Here is a 22,985-nt window from a genome sequence, read left to right as displayed (position 1 = left end):
GCTTAGTCCCAGTGATGTACTAGGCTGTACGAACTACCCTCTGTCGTGCCTTGCGGTTGGAGGCTGAGCATTTGCCGTACCAGGCAGTGATGCAACCAGTCAGGATGCTCTCGATGTTGCAGCTGTAGAACCTTTTGAGGATCTGAGGACCCATGCCAAATCTTTTCAGTTTCCTGAGGGGGAATAGGCTTTGTCGTGCCCTCTTCACGAGACCCACCTATTGAGCTTGTTTGGGATGCTCAGGACTGACGAGTACGACAGTGTGTTCCAGTTCCTGTCAATATCCAGCAACTTCACACAGCCATTGAAGAGGAGTGGGACAACATTCTACAGGCCACAATCAATAGCCTTATCAACTCTATGTGAAGGAGATGTGTCGCGCTGCATGAGGCAGATGGTGGTCACACCAGATACTGACTGGTTTTCTGATCCACGCCCCTACCTTTTTTWTCAGGTATCTGTGATTCCCAGTCATGTGAAATCCATAGATTAGGGCCTAATGAATGATGTCCTTATATGAACTGTAACTCAGTAAAATCGTTGACATTTTTGCATGTTTGGTTTATATTTTTGTTCAGTGTAATGTTGCTAACAGACGTGGCAGTTTCACCGCTATGGATTGCAGCTTTTACATCCCATTTGCAGGATGTTATGTTACATGGCTGTTGTGAAAGTGTATTATGAGTACATGTGAGCTTCTCAGTTTCACCTTAATTCATGTATGATTATGTAATTGGATATGAGAATGGAAATAATGGAACCAAACATTTCACCATGCTGTACTATGTCATATAACTGTGCATCATGAGATCCTTTAAGGTCCATCAGACTAGTTCACCATCCAAAACAGTTGTGCAACTGGAGCTGAATCCCCATAATTGATCATTGATTTGCGGTAGGCAGAGGGCAGTATTTTTGTATTTTGTATTTATTGTGGATCCCCATTAGCTGCTGCCAAAGCAGCAGCTACTCTTCCTGGGGTCCTGCAAAATTAAGTCAGTTTATACAATTTTAAGAACATTACAATACATTCAGAGATTTCACAACACACTGTGTGCCCTCAGGCACCTACTCCACCACTACCACATATCTACAGTACTAAATCCATGTGTATGTATAGTGCGTATGTTATCGTGTGTGTGTGTATGCATGTGTCTGTGCCAACTAATATAATGTAAGTGGTTTGGTACTACAGAGAGAGTGATAGGATTCTGGGAAAAGGTCCTTTCATTGGCAGACCTGGCTTTTTCGCTCGCGAATAAGTCCTCTCCCTGAGTTCAGGTTTAGTTTGCAGTCGTTGTTGTTTTCGCAGCTGTGCCGTGAATCACGGCCTGTCTGGTTCTCTGACGGATGACGCTGCCTTGTGCTAACGCTAACGCTCGCTAACAGGGTGTTTGGTGAGATGTGATCCAATCACGAGCACTTGGAGCTCCTTCTATACGGGACGGGACAGGAGAGGTAGTGTTGTGTCCTTGAGCAAAGGCACGTTCTCATCCCAAACAAGTCAGATAGGTATTCATGTATAGATTAGGATCATGAGTTTGTCTTTGTGGTTAAATCTGTGTTTGAAATGTACTGCTCAACTGAGGGACCTTACAGATAATTGTACTATATGTGTGGGGTACAGAGATAACGTAGTCATTAAAAAAGTATGTTAAACACTATTATTGCACACAGAGTGAGTCCATGTGTCACGACTTCCGCCGAGGTCGGTCCCTCTCCTTGTTCGGGTGGTGTTCGGCGGTCGACGTCACCGACCTTCTAGCCATCACTGATCCATTTTTTATTTTCCATTGGTTTTGTCTTGTCTTCCTTCACACCTGGTTCCAATCCCATCAATTACATGTTGTGTATTTAACCCTCTGTTTCCCCTCATGTCCTTGTTGGAGATTGTTTGCTTGTATGTGATGTGCATGTATTACGTTGGTGTGCAAAGGGTTTTGTACCCACTTTTGTTATTTTGTACATTTTGGTTTTTGGAGTTTTATCAGCGTTTATTAAACAACTCAGTTTTTACCAAGTTTGTTCTCCTGCGCCTGACTTCCCTGCCACCAGCACGCACCCATTACACCATGCAACGTATTATGTGACTTGTTAAGCAAATATTTACTCCTGAACTTATTTATGCTTGCCATAACAAAGGGGTTGAATACTTATTGACTCATGACATTTCAGATTTTTATTTTTAATTCATTTGGAAACATAATTCCACTTCAACATTATGGGGTGTTGTGTGTAGGCCAGTGACACAACATCGCAATTTAATCTATTTTAAATTCAGGCTGTAACACAACAAAATGTGGAAAAAGTAAAGCGGTGTCAATACTTTCTGAAGGCACTGTGTGCACGCATTCACACACGCACTCATGCAAACACATACACCTCTATCCAATCTTCTATCCCTTTAGAATAGCTTCCATCTCATTAGGCTGTCTGACCACTGGGATCACAGGCAGCAGATATAAATAGTGTCAGAGGAGAGGCAGAATCCAGACCTCTGTGTGTCCGCCAAGAGGAATCTCCTTTTTAATGCAGCCTCGTAATGCTGCTCGCGCCTGGAGATGGCTTTCCAGGAAGCTATGTATAATCCAGTTGGCGGACAGCAAATCACCAGGGATTGCCTTTTATTGAAGGTTAATATTTCCGTGTTGGGCATCAGGCCCACTTTGTTCTCTAAAAGTCTACATGTGTAGGAGTATATATATTGTATTATATTATATTATTATTATTGTATATACTATAAGGAGTAGTCTGTCCTCTTAGTAATCTTAGGACAGTCATAAACTGGCTTATATACTGGCCCCAAAATGTGTCTCTGTGTCTTGTGGAAAAACATCACAAACCAAGGGATTGGTTGTTGCTTTTTTGTCTAGGAAATAGTGACTCTAGAGATTTGTCAAACTACTTTTGACATCAAAGCTGAGAAGAATGCTAAACATTGGATTAACCTCTTTGTCCGTGCTAGCTGTAACTTCAAGGATATGCACTTCGGACTGAAACGTCTTGTTGTCCTCAACAGCGTTCTGATGGAGGCCGGGGAATACAATACTAATGTTGAATTTACGATCCGGGGCTGCTTCTTTGGGGAACTGCAGCAACAGACATTCAAGCCACAACAAAAGAGCTTGAAACCTTGTCAATAGAGGTCCAATATTTATTCACTTTATTTATTGGTCTTGTAAACACCATTTGTTACTTTATCTGTGCTTATTAGGTTAAACAGCAGTCATTGATTCAGGGAACCGGTGGGTTTTGTGCCAAACCAGTTGGCGGCTTTTGAAACTCACACACTCCTCCTGATCAGCGTTTTTTATTAAAGGTTGGGCACTGAATATGATATATTCCCTACAGGTGTGCTGTCTTAATTTGGCCACTCTATTGTCGCGGAGAAGTGTCCTGTGCAGCAAGAAATACAAACCCCTACAAAAATGTCCAGGCTAAGCCGGGGTACAGGGGGTTCTACTAAGTTATATGGAATTGTATAAGAAGGTCATTGTATAATTGTATAAGAAGGTCATACCAAGGATAATTTAGCTATTTGATTTTGAATTTTAACTCCCCTTGAAGTATAAAAAAAATTGACTAATGATTTAATTAAATATTTAATTTGGCTATTAGCACATACAAACGCATTGAATAACAGATTACCTACATGGAAGAACAGATAGTCCCAAAAAATCTAAAGGAAGTTTGTTCTTTTGTGACTGTTTTTTTTTACTGTTCAAAAGTTTGGGGTCACTTAGAAATACCTTTGTTCTTGAAAGAAAATGACATTTTTTGTCCATTAAAATAACATCAAATTGATCATAAATACAGTGTAGACATTGTTAATGTTGTAAATGACTATTGTAGCTGGAAACAGCWGATTTTTTAATGGAATATCTACAGTTGAAGTCAGAAGTTTACATACACCTTACCCAAATACATTTAAACTCAGTTTTTCACAATTCCTGACATTCCCTATCGTAGGTCAGTTAGGATCACCACTTTATTTTAAGAATGTGAAATGTCAGAATAATAGTAGAGAGAATGATTTATTTCAGCTTTTATTTCTTTCATCACATTCCCAGTGGGTCATAAGTTTACATACACTCAATTAGAATTTGGTAGCATTGCCTTTAAAATGTTTAACTTGGGTCAAACATTTCGGGTAGCCTTCCACAAGCTTCCCACAATAGGTTGGGTGAATCTTGTCCCATTCCTCCTGACAGAGGTGGTGTAACTGAGTCAGGTTTGTAGGCCTCCTTGCTCGCACACACTTTTTCAGTTATGCCCACAAATTTTCTAGTGGATTGAGGTCTGTGCTTTGTGATGGCCACTCCAATACATTGACTTTGTTGTCCTTAAGCCATTTTGCCACAACTTTGGAAGTATGCTTGGGGTCATTGTCCATTTGGAAGACCCATTTGCCACAAAGCTTTAACTTCCTGACTGATGTCTTGAGATGTTGCTTCAATATATCCACATAATTTTCCCTCATCCCTCATGATGCCATTTTGTGAAGTGCACCAGTTCCTCCTGCAGCAAAGCACCCCCACAACATGATGCTGCCACCCCCGTGCTTCACAGTTGGGATGTTGTTCTTCGGCTTGCAAGCCTCCCCCTTTTTCCTCCAAACATAATGATGGACATTATGGCCAAACAGTTCTATTTTTGTTTCATCAGACCAGAGGACATTTCTCCAAAAAGTACACCCTTTGTCCCCATGTGCTGTTGCAAACCATAGTCTGGCTTTTTTATGGTGGTTTTGGAGCACCATTCCTTACTAACAGAACAAATCGCTATCAAATTAATGTAGCATTTGTGAAGACAAAGACAGACAGTATTTATTGTTATTGTTATTTATTGTCTCAAACCAGAAACAAAAAGGCTTGTTTTCATAAGCCTTTCAGGTTATGTCGATATAGGACTCGTTTTACTGTGGCTATAGATACTTTTGTTCCTGTTTCCTCCAGCATCTTCACACGGTCCTTTACTGTTGTTCTGAGATTGATTTGCACTTTTCGCACCAAAGTACGTTCATCTCTAGGAGACGGAACGCATCTCCTTCCTGAGCAAATGACGGCTGCGTGGTCCCATGGTGTTTATACTTGCGTACTATTGTTTGTACAGATGAACGTGGCACCTTCAGGCATTTGGAAATTGCTCCCAAGGCTGAACCAGACATGTGGAGGTCTACAATTCTGTTTCTGAGGTCTTAGCTGATTTCTTTTGATTTTCCCATGATGTCAAGCAAAGAGGCACAGAGTTTGAAGGTAGGCCTTGAAATACATCCACAGGTACACCTCCAATTGACTCAAATAATGTCAAYTAGCCTATCAGAAGGTTCTAAAGCCGTGACATAATTTTCTGGAATTTTCCAAGCTGTTTAAAGGCACAGTCAATTTAGTGTATGTAAACTTCTGACCAACTGGAATTGTGATACAGTGAATTAAAAGTGAAATTAAAAGTGAAATAATCTGTCTGTAAACAATTGGTGGAAAAATTACTTGTGTCATGCACAAAGTAGATGTCCTAACCGACTTGCCAAAACTATAGTTTGTTAACAAGAAATGTGTGGAGTCGTTGAAAAACGAGTTTTAATGACTCCAATCTAAGTGTATGTAAACTTCCGACTTCAACTGTATGTAAACTTCTGACTTCAACTGTATTTAGGCATATGCTAAACAGAGTGAGTGCAGTAGTGTACTAAACAACCAAAGATTTCAAGACTAAAGGCTGGTTTATACTACGTCTATCGACATGTCTGTAAACAGTTGTCAGTGACATCATGAACATTCTATTGTTGTCCGACATCAAACTTGTCATTGTTTTTATGAAAAAGAATAAACACAAAAATGACAGACTGCATGACATCCGCAGCCTGGTGGTTCAAAATGTTATAACATGTCTATTTTACCACCAATAAACCCATCCATTTAAAAATGAATTAGTATATGTGACCATGTTTCAGGGAACTAGATGTATGTTGCGGGTCACTACTGCACAGGAAAGCCATTTGAACGTAAACTTTTTTTAATCAAAATGTGTTAATTGGCAGAAATGCCTTCACGAACATTTCAACTTTCATCTGTAAATACAAATACAATTGTTAAATTACAAGCCTAGTTGGTTTAGCCACAGAAAAAGACTGCAACCTTCCCGCAAGTCATGATTGGCTGAGATAATGAGTAGGCTGGACATTCTGAGAGATTAGTTTGGATTGGTCTGCCAGCTTCTGTCTATTTGAGCTGGTCAGTATGTCTAGGTAATCCTATCTAACGTGACTTTAAAAAAAAAACGTTTTTGTATTAAAACTGCACAAGTGTTGCTCTCCCCTTTTGGAGGAACGAGTTTTTAAATCAGTGGATTTTGAGTATGATTGCTAAGGAAATGGAGAAACCACCTGTCTCTGGATTACATCTTCAAACTAAGGGCAACCATGGCATCCAACAGGAGATGTGTCCATCCATGTATACAGGTAAGATGGTCTAGCTAGCTACATTTTCAGATATTACACGTTTCTAATTTTGATAGAAAGAGCCATTTGCTTGGCTAGCTATAGCTTAATTTTAGCTAGCTAACATTGAGCCTGGTTGGTTAGCAACCTGCAGCTTAATGCAGGGTAGTAATGTAATGAGTTGGGATTATAGTTCATTGTTTACCTAGCTAACTAACGTTCACTGGCTGGCTCTCTAGCTAACGTTACATGTATGATCTTATTATTCATATCTCAGAGCCATTTACTTGGCTAGCTATAGCCTAATGTTAGCTAGCTAACATTGAACCTGGTTGGTTAGCTACCTGCAGATTCATGCAGGGTAGTAACGTCATGAGTTGGGATTCATTGTTTACCTAGCTAGCAAAGCTGTCATCAAGGCAAAGGGTGGTTACTTTTTAAGAATCTCAAATCTCAAATATATTTTTAATTGTTAAACACTTTTTTGGTTACTACATGATTCCATTTGTGTTATTTCATAGTTTTGATGTATTCACTATTATTCTACAATAGTAAAAATAAAGAAAAACCCTGGAATGAGTAGGTGTGTCCAAACTTTTGACTGGTATGGACGTATATACAGTAAACATTTTTGAACTGGTCCCAGGGGACCTTCAGACGAGTCTGAAGCAAAACAGTTTGTAGGCCAAACTGTTAGGACGGTACAGACGATTTTGTGAGAAGAGCAATTTTCGTGAATGTCTCATTGTCTGACAAACACCGCTATAGCTCTGTCATCTTTCACCGCATCCATTGAAAAAAAACATATCTCTAGCTTAAACTGATGGATTTTTATGTCGATTTTTGTTGTTATGCTAATTTGATTTCAAATCTAGGGGGTTAATTATTATCCACATAATAATTCACATTTCCTGTTGCTGCAGGATTATTTTCCTGCTGTGAGAAACTGGTCAAATTAAGATCCTACACCTGTATCAAAGTGTCACCTGTGGATATTACACGTTAGCAGTGATTTCTAAATCAATCTATGTTGTAGCTAAGCATTCTGAAGCAAAACTCTAGTTTCTGGACATTTTTTTAAAGAATGAGATGCAGCACAGTAGACGTGGTCTAATTCACTTGGCAGCAAATTCTATTTCGCCACCTGACTAATTACTAACAGAGTTCTCTCTATCTCTCCATCTATCTCCATCTCTCGCTATGGAATAGGTTCAAGATCATTTAGATCTCAGCATGTGTAAGTCAAAGCATTTGGCTCTGGATAAAGTGAGAAATACCTACCAGATGTGGCTGCTAGGAGGCAGAAACTCACATCAGGTTCCCTCCATGTGCTTAAGATTCTGCTTTGCACTTTTTTGTCTTGCATGATGGCCCATCGCAAAAGCAGTCAATATTATGGCACATTAGTCACTAATGGGAAAGCAGAATCCTCCTTTCAAGATGGGCTAAAGAGGAATGCGGTCATTGGCTTGTGTCATTAGTTGAAAACTAACTGTGTTCAAGGAATGTTCTGCATATTTATTCAGATAAAATAAGTGTGTTGATGAGCAGTGGAGGGTTTTAGGGGGTGAATGAATCGAAAGCCTCCGTACATACTGCTCTTTGTTGCAGTTTATGGAACATTCAAGTGTTAGATAAATAGAGATCAATATGGAAAAAGGTTAGGCCTAAAGTTGATTTGAAAGATCAATGTAATTTTTTAAAGCAAACATTTACTCCCTCAAATTTTCTTGGTTTTGAGTGCTTTACATGTTAGAGTTTTTTGCAAAGTGATTCGTCAAAAGCGGAAACACGTCTCTGTGCAGTTTACATGTTTATCACTCATGTATCTTTTGAACTTAACGTTTTGCAAGAATAGGGAGGTACACAATTAAAGAAGATACAGTGACTCTACTCCAAAAAGCCTTATAATCCAGTGCTATCCAATTCATTATAACTTCATCAAGCTCTCAATTTACATAAATGCAGCTGAATTCTTCATCCGTATCACAGAGCTAATGAGTGTGGCAGGTGCACTAGGTTGTAATTATAGGAAATATCTTATTGCAATAATTTTCTGTCAGAGTGAATTATCTTAAATCTAGTTGAAAGTCCTACACTTCTACAATGGGCTCCAATGTTTTCACACTTATTTGTCCATGTGTCTGTCAAGCTAACCCAGTCAGTCTTGTCTGTCAAGCTAACCCTGTCATGTGTCTGTCAAGCTAACCCAGTCTGTCTGTCTGCTGTCAACCTAACCCAGTCAGTCTGTCTGTCAAGCTAACCCAGTCAGTTGACTGTCAAGCTAACCTAGTCAGTCTGTCTGTCAAGCTAACCCAGTCAGTCAGTCTGTCTGTTTGTCAAGCTAACCCAGTCAGTCTGTCTGTCAAGCTAACCCAGTCAGTTGTCTGTCAAGCTAACCCAGTCAGTCTGTCTGTCAAGCTAACCCAGTCATTGTCTGTCAAGCTAACCCAGTCAGTCTGTCTGTCAAGCTAACCCAGTCAGTTGTCTGTCAAGCTAACCTAGTCAGTCTGTCTGTCAAGCTAACCCAGTCAGTCAGTCTGTCAAGTTAACCCAGTCAGTTGTCTGTCAAGCTAACCCAGTCAGTCTGTCTGTCAAGCTAACCCTGTCCATGTGTCTGTCAAGCTAACCCAGTCAGTTGTCTATCAAGCTAACCCAGTCAGTATGTCTGTCTGTCAAGCTAACCCAGTCAGTCTGTCTGTCTGTCAAGCTAACCCAGTCAGTCTGTCTGTCTGTCAAGCTAACCCAGTCAGTTTTCTGTCTGTCAAGCTAACCCAGTCAGTCTGTCTGTCTGTCAAGCTAACCCAGTTAGACTGTCTGTCTGTCAAGCTAACCCAGTCTGTCTGTCTGTCTGTCAAGCTAACCCAGTCAGTCAGTCTGGTCTGCCAAGCTAACCCAGTCAGTCTGTCTGTCAAGCTAACCCAGTCAGTCTGTCTGTCAAGTTAACCCAGTCAGTCTTTCAGTGAGGTGTCTGGAGCTAGTGTAACAAATTACTTTTGTTATGGATAGCTAATCTTGGTTAGCCCAGAAGTAAAATCTTGCGTAATTTGGTCAGCTGCGTGATTAACTTCTTGGTCTATACTCATTAGAAATTGAGAGTTCCGATCTGTGTGGGCACACACGTGAAGCACTCGACACAAAGCAGTTTAAGCACTGCCTTCGCCCAATCCTGATACATCCATATCCAGTGACGATAACCCAAAGACTGGAACTACTGCAGCTCGTTATCTCACGCATCCCATTCTTTGGTCTAAACGCAGGAAGATGAATGGACAGTTTATGTAGTGTAGCTCAGTTGGTAGAGCATGGTGCTTGCAACGCCAGGGTGGTGGTTTCGATCCCCACGGGGGACCAGTGGGAAAAAAGTATGAAAATGTATACACTCACCACTGTAAATTGCTCTGGATAAGAGTGTTTGCTACATGACGTAAATGTAGTTCTTTGGTTTTATTGTTTTGTACCTCTTTACTTATTATAATCAATAAGACAGCTATTTCCTGTCTTACATCACCATACTCAGTATGCATTAGTCATATTTATTATATCTCTCTTTGGCACTCGGATCCCCTCCCCTGCATCCCGTATGACTGTCCTATGGATACGGCTTTCAAACAGTATTCCCTTTGCAGGGCATTCGTCATRTTCAGATTCAGATTCCACTTGGTTATAAGAGGAATCTGAGTTTCTAGTACTGCTGCTCTGACAATCTATATCAAAGCCATCGAATACAAAGCATTAGATGATGAGGACTTACGTTGAGGATGTCTATCGCAGTGGTGTTACATAGATGGATGGCTCTTATGCGTTCCCCAAACAGTGTGTACGCTGCAGGGCTAGAGCTGTATTATTGGAAGCCGGAACTCATTATGCAATAAATCCTAAACGTACTGTACAAGGGACTTATTTGACCACTGCATGTACAGTAATTCCATATCCATCAGATTCTCAGAATTTCTGTAGCTATTTACAAAGTGTACATAGAATTTCTGTGTTAGAGCTGATTGGAGTGTGTTGCCATGTGTAAACTGATCAGAATGTGTGTGTGTGTCCTGTGTGTTCTCCAGGTTAACCATTCCCTCTGGTGTGGTGGTCAGAGATGTGCAGGCTGTGATTGATGGGTGGCGCCCTGTGAGTGAACCTATGGCAGTGAAACCACACAATACAGGTTAGTAGCACCGAGCAGAGCACAGGTGTTTGGAATCCACTTACCTCACACACCTACAGCAGGGCCAATCCCTGCGGGCCTTAACCTTACTGGTACGAAAACAAAGTCCTCTAGAGGAAAAACAAAGGTTGAGAAATCATTTAAAGGCTTTCGCTTCTGAAGAAGAAAGTATTTGGAAAGGAAGTGTTTGGGTGGAATGAGGTGGTACGAGGCTGGACTGATGATTGTTGTTTGTGTTGGCGTGGCTGAGTGAGGAGTATTGGACACATACTGTAGAAGCATGCAGGTTCCCTGGGGTTTATCATTTCTCTCAGACTAAGCCCTGGGTGCCCTTAAGACAAGGGGGAGGAAAGGCTCCAGCTCCTGCAGCCTCCTGGTTATTGAAAGTCAGCAGGCATTCTTTCTCAAGGATTACGGTGGATTTTGACCCTGACCACATCAAATCAAATCTATAACCCCCTGGGGGTGCAGGAGCTGACCAAGGTCAAGACGGTCTGCCATTAAATGCATGAAGCTGAAAAACAAGAATTTTAAGATACTTTTTGTTATTGAGCACAGACCTCGAAAAAGTTGGTTGAAGGTCAGGTCAATTCCGGTGTTTGGATAKAAGTTAAGTTTGAGTCTGTGTTGTGCGCGGAAATATGTTGAAGATTTTAACATGCCTTTTGTCTTGCTACCCAGCTACAGCCAAAGGTTTTCAAAAGTATTGTGTCCCTACTGCATATGCCTTGCCAGAACGATTTGTTTCATTTTCACAGAAAAACGTAAATTACAACTTTTTCAATTCTGCACAATTATCTCTTCAAGTGAATAGAAAAACAGCAGGGGGAATTTCAAGCCCTTATCCCTTTACCCTAAACCGGGTGCTGCTGAATCGAAGTTGACCAATCATTGCTGCTTTCAACATCGAAGTAAATGAATAGTCTACTACCGCTACACTGGGGACTTATTGCTTGATATGTTACAGTAAACTACACTCTTTCGCTGTATCTTTTCAGCAGCAAGAATTTTTCTCTGTTCTTCATATGGGCTGTTTCCTGGCTTCTGTTGTGAACACAGCTCCAGCTGCCCAGATCCATGGTGTGAGAAGGAGGTACCTCTCTGACACAGCCACCACGGGTAGCCTTGCCTTATGAGTCTCAGTAAGGCTTCCTCTGGCGGGAGTGGAGGATAAGATCTCTGGTTGTGAATTGGGAAATTGTTACAGCTGATACTGAGAGGAGCAATATGGGCAGTATGTAGAAGCATAACTGACGGCAGCCATTTTGAATCTGCTATAGCCTAACTGTGCCCAGCTGTGTCCTGTGTTTTCCATGTAGACCAAATAAATCAATCAACAATGTGGGGTAAAAACAATACAGTGGACCATGTAGTAGGGGAGGATCCATGTTTTATTACACCTGTCTTGTTGCCGATAAAAGGTGATATGCCATCTTAATCAGAGTTAGACAGAGAAGGGAGGAGAAAGGAGATGTATGATGTTAGAATCCCGCCCTGTCCGTGAAACTACATCCGCCAGGATTTGAGCGGAGGAATCCCGTCGAATTTCATGGGCAGTTCTAAGATTGATACACTCTGCTTCGGTTGTTTTTCTGTCTCTTTGAGGAGAAGGGACTGAGAAAGTAAAGCACACTAACTCCTCTCCTGCAGGACATTTAATCGCATGGCTGTTAAAGCAATCCGCAACTGATTGCAATAAAACCTTCTCTGTCCCTTTAAAATAAAATGTATTGCTTCAAAAGACTGTCATTTTATAAGACAGAAGAACTCATTGTACAGTATTTTTAGATGGAAACTGGGATTACTGTAAAACTCTAAAATCATATAATGTACATATCTATTTGCTTCTACAGCGTTTTGGGCTGTTTGCTCAGACAAAGAAAATCAATTTTCACTGAAAGAGAAGTGCAGGGTTAGGATTGTGCTCTTATTATAATGATGCAATAACTCCTACACAACAATGACTGAGATAAAGCCTTGCATAATCCAATAAGAATAGATTTGACAACAGTTTGTTTGTCTGAGGAGACTCATTCCTTTCTTTTCTAAGAGAACATCATGTTGTGTGTTTGTGCATGTGTGTTTTTGATTTTACTATCCTTGTGGGGGACCAGAAGTCCTCACAAGGATGTTAAAACAAGGAAAAGGGCTATTTTAGGCTTAGGGGTTAGGGTTTGGGTTTAAGGTTAGGGTTAGGGAAAATAGGATTTTGAATGGGAATTAATTGTTTGGTCCCCACAAGGATAGTAAAACAAACATGTGTGCGTGTGTATATGTGCGTGCGTGCGTGCGCTTGCCTGCGTGCCTTCGTGTGCGTGCATGTGTGTGTGTGTGGGCACTAGATGTGCGAGACGGACAGTACAKGCTATTCCATCCTATCTTTTCTAAGAGAGTAGGAGGATAACATGATGTTATTAGCTGCTAGAGGAGCCAGCTGAATGAGGCACTAGCACAAGGTTAATGGGTATTACATCTGAGGGTACAAATACGAATGACTCTCTTGACAAACAGAAATTATTTATTACATGGACGTAATTGTGCTGGATCATTTCACTCGTCACAGCCAGGGAATATAGACCATTTTTCTCCATTCTCTATCATTTGAGGACAATTTGAAACAATGAAATATTTATATTTTTTAACATTATTGTAAATAAAATTGTACCTCTGTGTTAAAGAGTCTGAATGCTACTGCATTAGTGTAACCAGCAGTACACAATAGATCCCTCTGCAGTATCATGTCTGGAACCATCCATAGTACTTGTTGTTCTACTCAGTGTTGTTGTTTGACTCCTGGAACAGTCATGTGAAGCTGGTGTCTTTGTGTCAGTGGTCCAGAGCAGTCAGAGAGAGAGAGAGAGAGAGAGTGCACACATATTTGAGCGCACGCATGCACGCACAGACACACACACACACAGTTAGATGTGTCTTGCCTAACACGTGTTCACCACTGGCTATGTCTAATTTGTCTTGCAAAGATACTCCACATTAATCTGAATACATTTAATCAGCCTTATCATTGCTGTTCTAAGGAGATACAGTATGTCATTGCTGGGTATCCTTGGGGGAATCCCCCAAATTGGAGAGAAGATATGGACACCAATGGGACACAACATAATACTCAAGATTAACAACCGTTTCTATGTCTCCATCAGAAGAGGACAACTCTGTATTTTCTCCATCTTAAAGGGACCCATTTTGCCCCGTTTGTTCCTCTGCGAGCTTCTGTGAGGTGTTTGGTTTTCATCCAAAAGGATTAGTTATTTAATGCCGACAGCCAGTGCGTAGGTTTTTTGCTGCAATGTTCTGGAGAGTTGTGCGGTTTTGTTGAGAGTGCAGCGGTTGTATGGGGAGGCAGAGCTCCTCTGTAATCCTTCCTTCTGTCTTAATGCCAGCAGCGGGACTCTGTGTCCAACCGGCGGAGGAATACGTGTGGGAGAGCGAGGGGATAAACACTTGCTGTGGTAGAGAAAATCATTCAAATGGAAGAAAGAACAGACCCACCTGCTCTCTGTTTTGTGTGGGCACAGACATGCATACACACATGCACACGTGCACATAATTAATCGATATTGAATAAAGATGATTGTTTGAAGAATAGACTAAGTCTATCCCACGACTGTAGCGCCTGTTGTCGGAAGGAGTGGGCCAAAGCGCAGCGTGGAAAGTGTTCATGATTTTATTTATCAAAGTAACACTTGAAAAAAGTAACAAAACGAAAACGAACAGTTCTGTCAGGTAACAGAGACTAACCAGAAAATAACTACCCACAAACACAGGTGGGAAAAAGGCTGCCTTAGTATGATTCCCAATCAGAGACAACGATAGACAGCTGCCTCTGATTGGGAACCACACTCGGCCAAAAACAAAGAAATAGAAATAAAKAAACTAGAATGCCCTCCCTAGTCACACCCTAGCCTAACCAAAATAGAGAATCAAAACCTCTCTATGGCCAGGGCGTGACAGTACCCCCCCACAAAGGTGCGGACTCCGGCCGCAAAACCTGACTCTAAAGGGGAGGGTCCGAGTGGGCATCCCTTCACGACGGCGGCTCCGGTGCGGGACGTAGACCCCACTCCGCCCGCAGATCCCTCCGCTTAGGTGGCGGCCCTGGTGCATGGACCTTCACTGGAGGAACTGGGCCGCAGATCATCGCCGGCGGAACCAGACCACCGATCATCACCGGAGGCTCCGGACAGGGAACCGTCGCTGGAGGCTCCGGACAGGGAACCGTCGCTGGAGGCTCCGGACTAGGGACCGTCGCTGGAGGCTCCGGACTGGGGACCGTCGCTGCAGGCTCCGGACTGGGGACCGTCGCTACAGGCTCCGGACAGGGGACCGTCGCTGTAGGCTTCGTGCCATGGATCATCTCTGGAGGCTTCCTGCCATGGATCATCACTGGAGGCTTCCTGCCATGGATCATCACTGGAGGCTTCGTGCCATGGATCATCACTGGAGGCTTCGTGCCATGGATCATCACTGGAGGCTTCGTGCCATGGATCATCACTGGAGGCTTTGTAAGTGGAGCCGGAACAGGTCTCACCGGACTGAGGAGACGAACTGGAAGCCTGGTACGTGGAGCTGCCACAATGCGTCCTGGCTGGATACCCACTTTAGCTCGGTGGGTGTGGAGAGCTGGCACAGGACGCACTGGGCTATGAAGGCGCACTGGAGGCATAGTGCGTAGAGCCGGCGCAGGATATACTGGGCCGTGGATGCGCACTGGAGGTCTGGAGCGTAGAGCTGGTAAATACCTCTATTACCTATCGCTCCACAAAATCTGCGGCCCTTGCAGAGCAAGGATATCAACTACTTCAAGGACTCTGTGCAAGTTACGTCACTGATTGAAACGCTACTAGCACTCACCGCTAACTAGTTAGCCATCTCACACCGGTTACACTCGTCCCCTTTTTGACCTCTGCCGCAGCAAGTGATCCGAGTCAACATCATCAATATAACAGTATTGCTTCCATCCCTCTCCTTTCCCCAACTTCGGCGTGAATCAAGGACCCTCTAAACAAGTCACCTTCAAAGTATCGTTACCTATCGTGCCACAAAAGCCACAGAGCAAGGGAATCAACTACTTCAAGGTCTCAGAACGAGAGACATCCCCGAATGAAAAGCTGCTAGCTCACACCTCTAACTAGCTAGCCATTTCACACCGGCTACACACACACACACACACACATGTACACAGAAAAACATGCACAGACATACACACACACAGTTAGGGCTTTAAGAATTTAGTAGGGTTACTTCTGCAACACTTCTTCTTGAGTACAATATAGGTCACAGTCTGCATTGATAATCACAATGCTGCTGTGATCATTGAAGTTGTTTGTGAGTGTGTCCACCCTGAGCACATACATTATATTACACAACACCACTTCAGGCAGTCTGCAGAGGAGGCCTGATGGATCCCAGTGGCAGCTGTCACCATGCCTAAGAAGCCAAGCTGAGGATAATTATTGATAATTGCTTTGGGAGCCATTATTTTCCCCGTTCCACCGGCCACACAACATGGCGCTGTGTGTGTGTGTGCCCATGTGTGTGTGTGTGCAGAGGGAGTTTAGTGTGACCAAAACAACTGGAAAACACAAACGGAGATCTATTTCTGCTGCCTGCAAGCTCTGACAGAAAAGCCTCTGTTGCTTTTTGCTGCCATTGGATAGATTTCTCCAAGGGGATACCCTAGCTTAATTGGATGGAGAGGCTTTAGTCCCAGTCACTCAAATGCCATGGGTTGATTCTCACTGTGTAAGCAAGCCCATGTGAGTGCTGATGGCTTATATTTTCCATAGTAACTGAAGAGTCAGTAAAGAGTGTCAATCATTTCACAGTTATAGTAGTCCAGCAGGGTAATTTCAGTCATTTATACTTGTTGTGCTCTTAGTTGTTATGGAAATTGACCCACTATGCTGTTTACTTTCTGCATCTACACCATATCGCTGAGTCTACCTTTAATTAATGAAATAGATTTCTGTGAATTACATTTGTTGTATGAACAGTACCTTGTCAGCATTTGTATCCGTCATGTGTGAATGTATGTTTATACTGTATGTTTTTACGATATACAGTGGGGAGAACAAGTATTTGATACACTGCCGATTTTGCAGGTTTTCCTACTTACAAAGCATGTAGAGGTCTGTAATTTTTATCATAGGTACACTTCAACTGTGAGAGAMGGAATCTAAAACAAAAATCCAGAAAATCACATTATGATTTTTAAGTAATTAATTTGCATTTTATTGCATGACATAAGTATTTGATCACCTACCAACCAGTAAGAATTCCAGCTCTCATAGACCTGTTAGTTTTTCTTTAAGAAGCCCTCCTGTTCTCCACTCATTACCTGTATTAACTGCACCTGTTTGAACTCGTTACCTGTATAAAAGACACCTGTCTACACACTCAATCAAACAGACTCCAACCTCTCCACAATGGCCAAGACCAGAGAGCTGTGTAAGGACATCAGGGATAAAATTGTAGACCTGCACAAGGCTGGGATGGGCTACAGGACAATAGGCAAGCAGCTTGGTGAGAAGGCAACAACTGTTGGCGCAATTATTAGAAAATGGAAGAAGTTCAAGATGCCGGTCAATCACCCTCGGTCTGGGGCTCCATGCAAGATCTCACCTCGTGGGGTAGGTAAGGGATCAGCCCAGAACTACATGGCAGGACCTGGTCAATGACCTGAAGAGACCTGAAGAGAGCTGGGACCACAGTCTCAAAGAAAACCATTAGTAACACTCTACGCCGTCATGGATTAAAATCCTGCAGCTCACGCAAGGTCCCCCTGCTCAAGCCAGCGCATGTCCAGGCCCGTCTGAAGTTTGCCAAGGACCATCTGGATGATCCAGAGGAGGAATGGGAGAAGGTCATGTGGTCTGATGAGGCAAAAATAGAGCGTTTTGGTCTAAACTCCACTCGCCGTGTTTGGAGGAAGAAGAAGGATGAGTACAACCCCAAAACACCATCCCAACCGTGAAGCATGGAGGTGGAAACATCATTCTTTGGGGATGCTTTTCTGCAAAGGGGACAGRACGACTGCACCGTATTGAGGGGAGGATGGATGGGGCCATGTATCGCGAGATCTTGGCCAACAACCTCCTTCCCTCAGTAAGAGCATTGAAGATGGGTCGTGGCAGATAAAATATTTCTGTAGACTTCAGAATTCATTGTTCTACTTCTGTCTGCAGTCACATCATCGATGAAGACAAGTGAGCCTGTTCCCCTGGCAGCCATACAGGCCCAAGCCATAACACCCCCTCCACCATGTTTCACGGATGAGGTGGTATGCTTTGGATCATGGAAATTTCTTTTTTTTCTCCACACTTTTCTCTTTCCATCACTCTGGTACATGTTAATCTTTGTCTCATCTGTCCACAATACTTTTTTCCAGAACTCTTGGGGCTCTTTTAGGTGCTTTTTAGCAAACTGTAATCTCGCCTTTCTGTTCTTCAGGCTTATCAGTGGTTTGCATATTGTAGTGTACCCTCTGTAGTCCTGCTGGTGTAGTCTTCTACGTATGGTAGACTTTGACACATCTACAAATGCATCCAGGAGAGTGTTTTTGATCTGTTGGGCTGTTGTCAGGGAGGTTTTCTTCACCATAGAGAGTATTCTCCGGTCATCCACTACAGTGGTCTTCCTCAGTCCACCGGGTCTTTTGACATAATTGAGCTCACCGGTTGTTCTTTTCTTGTTAATGATGAACCAAACTGTTGACTTGGGCTGCCCAGGGTTTTTGTAATGTTCCTGATTGATTGATTTTCATTTCTGAGACTTATGACGGCCAACTTCATCTGCATCGACACTGCTGTCTTCCTCATGTTGTCACAACCCAACAACAACCTCCAAAGGCAATAGCAGAGTCTAGAATCAATACTATTCATCAACAACTCTCCTGCATTCACTAACGACACAAATTAATACACCTGCCTAACGACACACATCTGTGAAGCCAATTCAACAAATACTTGTCGTACCTTAAAATGGGGGGACCATGTACAAAAGGTGCTGTCATTTCTAAACGGTTCATCTGATATGTATGAAAATACCCTCAAATTAAAGCTGACAGTCTGCACTTCACCCTCATTGTCATTGTATCCTTTCAAACTCAAAGTGCTAGAGTACAGAACCAAAATAACCAAAACATGGTCACTGTCCAATGAATTATGGTGCTCACTGTACATATATATATCTTTATCTTTTCCGACCTGCCACAACTGAAGTAATTAAATTATGTATTTTATTTTATTTTTAGATCACTCTACTAATATATGTTTTTGAGATTTTTTAAACATATGTTGTATGTGTGACACTCAATATTGGTATCCCCTGTCCCTACTAGTCACTCGGCACATTCACACCTTAGCCCAGGGATAAGAGCCTCCTTAGCCTTGGGCTAGGGCAGATTTTAGCCCGGGTCTAAGCGAGTGTTCACACTTGCACATTCTAAAGTGGGCTAGCACCAACCTTAGCCCAGGGCTATCTGGCCCTGCTCCTGAGCTTGCCCAAACGGGATGCCCAAAAAACACGGTACCAAAATAGCCTGTGCGAAAGACGGTCAAGAACAATCCTTAGAATGCTCACTGTCCAATCACCAAAGCTGTACTGTCACTTAATTTACATATGCTCATGATAACAGTAATGTGTTCTGCATGTATTCATCCTTCCATCTGAGGACAAAAAACTAAATACTTTAATCGGTTGGTTGCTATGCTTAACAAAAAATGATTACTTTGCATGCTGGCTAACTTCTTCTCACTTAGCCAAGCAACAAACTGCACCTGGAAAGGCAGCAAATTCTCCTCTGTTCTCCTCTGTTTTCATACCTATTGACATTTATTTGGATATGTCCATGATAATACTTGTTGCATGATTTCACCTGGATCAGTAAAGTTGATTTCTCATTCGTGCACAGCATTCTCTGTACAGGGGCGAGATTTAATTTCAAATGTGAAACATTGTTTTAGAGGTCGGATAGGCAGGCCGCAAGCTTTAAACAAACCATCACTGTTGGAAATCAAATGCTAGGCTAGAATCAAGAGGATATCAAATGCTAGGCTAGAAGCAAGAGGAAATCAAATGCTGGGCTAGAAGCAAGAGGCAATCAAATGGTGGGCTAGGAGCAAGATGCATCAAATGCTGGGCTAGAAGCAAGAGGCAATCAATGTTGGTCACATGTAAGGTATAGAATGTTGGTTGCATGTAAGAGATAGAATGTTGGTCGGGTGGCAGAGCATAGAATGTTGGCGACAATAGAATGTTGGTCACATGAGAAGAATGGTTTGGTCGCATGTAAGAGATAGAATGTTGGTCGCGTGGCAGAGATAGAATGTTGGTCACATGTAAGAGATAGAATGTTGGTTGCATGTAAGAGATAGAATGTTGGTCGTTGTAAAGAAGATAGAATGTTGGTCGCGTGCAGAGGATAGAATGTTGGTCACATGTAAGAGATAGAATGTTGGTCACATGTAAGAGATAGATGTTGGTCCGCATGTAAGAGATAGAATGTTGGTCGCCTGTCAGAGATAGAATGTTGGTCGTGTGGCAGAGATAGAATGTTGGTCGCGGTGGCAGAGATAGAATGTTGGTCGCATGTAAAGAGATAGAATGTTGGTTGCATGTAAGAGATAGAATGTTGGTCGTTATGCAGATATAATGTTGGTCGCCTGTCAGAGATAGAATGTTGGTCGCGTGGCAAGAGATAGAATGTTGGTCGCATGTAAGAGATAGAATGTTGGTCGCGTGGCAGAGAATAGAATGTTAGTCGCCTGTCAGCGATAGAATGTTGGTCGCCTGTCAGAGATAGAATGTTGGTCGCATGTAAGAGATATAATGTTGGTCGCATGTAAGAGATAGAATGTTGGTCGCATGTAAGAGATAGAATTGTTGGTCGCATGTAAGAGATAGAATGTTGGTCGCGTGGCAGAGATAGAATGTTGGTCGCCTGTCAGAGATAGAATTATGGTCGCCTGTCAGAGATAGAATGTTGGTTGTGTCGCCTGTAAGACTAGAATGTTGGTCGCATGTAAGAGAATAGAATGTTGGTCGCCTGTCAGCGTTAGAATGTTGGTCGCTGTGGCAGAGGATAGAATGTTGGTCGCCTGTTCAGAGAATAGAATGTTGGTCGCATGTAAACGTATAAGAATGTTGGTCGCGTGTAAGAGTAGAATGTTGGTCGCGTGGGCAGAGATAGAATGTTGGTCGCATGTAAGAGATAGAATGTTGGTCGCCTGTCAGGTTAGATGTTGTCCGCTGGCGAAGAGATAGAATGTTGGTCGCCATGTCAGAGATAGAATGTTGGTCGCCTGTCAGAGATAGAATGTTGTCGCATGTAAGAGATAGAAGTGTTGTCGCCTGTCAGAGATAGAATGTTGGTCGCATGTAAGAGATAGAATGTTGGTCGCTGTCAGAGATAGATGTTGGTCGCATGTAAGAGATAGAATGTTGGTCGCATGTCAGAGTAGAATGTTGGCGCCTGTCAGAGATAGAATGTTGTCGCATGAGAGATAGAATGTTGGTCGCTGTCAGAGATAGAATGTTGGTCGCCTGTCAGAGATAGAATGTTGGTCGCCTGTCAGATTAATGTTGGTCGCTGTCAGAGATATAATGTGGTCGCCCTGTCAGAGATAGAATGTTGGGTCGCTGTAGAGATAGAATGTTGGTCGCCTGTCAGAGATAGAATGTTGGTTCGCGTGGCAGAGATAGAATTGTTGTTCGCCTGTCAGAGGTAATTTGTCGCTGCAGAGATAGAATGTTGGTCGCCTTCAGAGATAGAATGTTGGTCGCCTGTCAGAGATAAGAAATGTTGGTCGCTGTAGAGAAAAAATAGAATGTTGGTCGCCTGTCAGAGATAGAATGTTTGGTCGCTGTAGAGAGATAGATGTTGGTCGCTGTCAGAGATAGAATGGTTGGTCGCATGTAAGAGATAGAATGTTGGTCGCCTGTCAGAGATAGAATGTTGGTCGCCTGTCAGAGATAGAATGTTGGTCACGTGGCAGAGATAGAATGTTGGTCAGGTGTTGTGTTTGTCCGTTAGCCCAGGGCTTTGGAATACAAGTGTGAATCCTTAGCCCAGGGCTAAAGCATAGCCCAGGGTTAACTAATGCTTGTGTGAACACAGGCTAAGCTATCCCAAGGCCAGTCTACCCCAGGGCCAAGAACAATGCAGGGTGAAAAGGCCTACTGTGGGTCCTCTCTGCTACTCAGTCCTGAGATGGGTTAGGTCTGTATTGAAAATCTGCTACGATAATAACTTTACTTCCCACGAGTCGACATAATTGCATCTTCGTGAGCGTTCCATTATCCCTGCATTAAATGCCCCGTCATCATTTCTTGAGTGACTTATTGTTTAGGTATTGCCTCCATCCCAGGAAGTGATTCCGCTTATTTATCTTCTCATCTCTTTCACAGCAGTGCTGTGTGGCTCCAATTCAGATGGAAAGGCAAAGCACTAACCCCATCATGACATCCACCATCTCATCCTACAGTCTTATCAGTATATTCCATTTTCCATCTCTACGGATTGCATTCTTGGATTTGACCCTATACAGTGTTCTTATGATTATTGTTTGGGAAGTTTCAAAGAGACAATGGAATACCATTTTGTTTCTGGCCAGATGGGACTTCTTCACAGGCTAGCTATAACCCCCTCTGGGCAGCCACTGCATAGCCACTGCAGTGACTCCACTGTATTTCATTATTCCAATGAAGTATATACTGTATATATATATATATATATATATATATATATATATATATATTTATAGTAGAGAGGCACAGATAAACATGAATACTTTTTTTATGTATAGGGGGTAGATCATTTTTAATATTGCAGATATATTGTAGCTTCCGTCAATGTAATTGTCTGCATCACTTCCAATCCCCCATATATTTTTTTGCAAATACATACATATATATAGATCTTTTTTTAAATATATGTTCCTTTATTACTTTCTAACCCTACCACCCCTCCCCTAATTGGTGTAAAATAGTGAACACAATGCTTAGGCTTCTACTTCCAGTTTWTACATACTATAAACTTTACGGGCACAGTCTATTTTACAATAGTTATATTTTGTTTGTTTTTACTCCGGTCCTTCATCTAACCTCAACCTCTCCCATCTATTTATTTCACAAATGTGCTGAACCTTGATACTTTTTAAGGACACAGTATGTTTTACATTAGTTGTTATTATTCCCAACCTTCGGCTCCATTCAACCCCTCCCATCTATTTCCTAACACCATCCACATTGGATTTAACACCATCCAACAATTGGATTTAAACACCATCGACATTGGATTTAACTAATCCGATGGTACGCTCTATCGCATCATTGGATTTACACCATCCACATTGGATTTAACACCAT

General features: G+C 42.4%; 1 protein-coding gene across 1 annotated transcript in view; it reads left to right on the top strand.

Annotated features, from left to right (window-relative positions):
• Positions 1-22,985, top strand: part of LOC111972527 (leucine-rich repeat and fibronectin type-III domain-containing protein 2-like) — a 127,033-nt gene that overhangs the window by 65,373 nt on the left and 38,675 nt on the right. The window contains exon 2 of the mRNA XM_023999530.3: positions 10,504-10,604. The gene's annotated coding sequence lies outside the window, so the exon portion shown is untranslated. The remainder of the gene's footprint in view (positions 1-10,503; positions 10,605-22,985) is intronic.

Source organism: Salvelinus sp. IW2-2015, linkage group LG14 (genome assembly GCF_002910315.2).
Source record: "Salvelinus sp. IW2-2015 linkage group LG14, ASM291031v2, whole genome shotgun sequence".
Classification (NCBI taxonomy): Eukaryota; Metazoa; Chordata; class Actinopteri; order Salmoniformes; family Salmonidae; genus Salvelinus; species Salvelinus sp. IW2-2015.
Note: the sequence above shows the minus strand (reverse complement) of the source record. Positions and strands in the feature narration are given on the sequence as shown.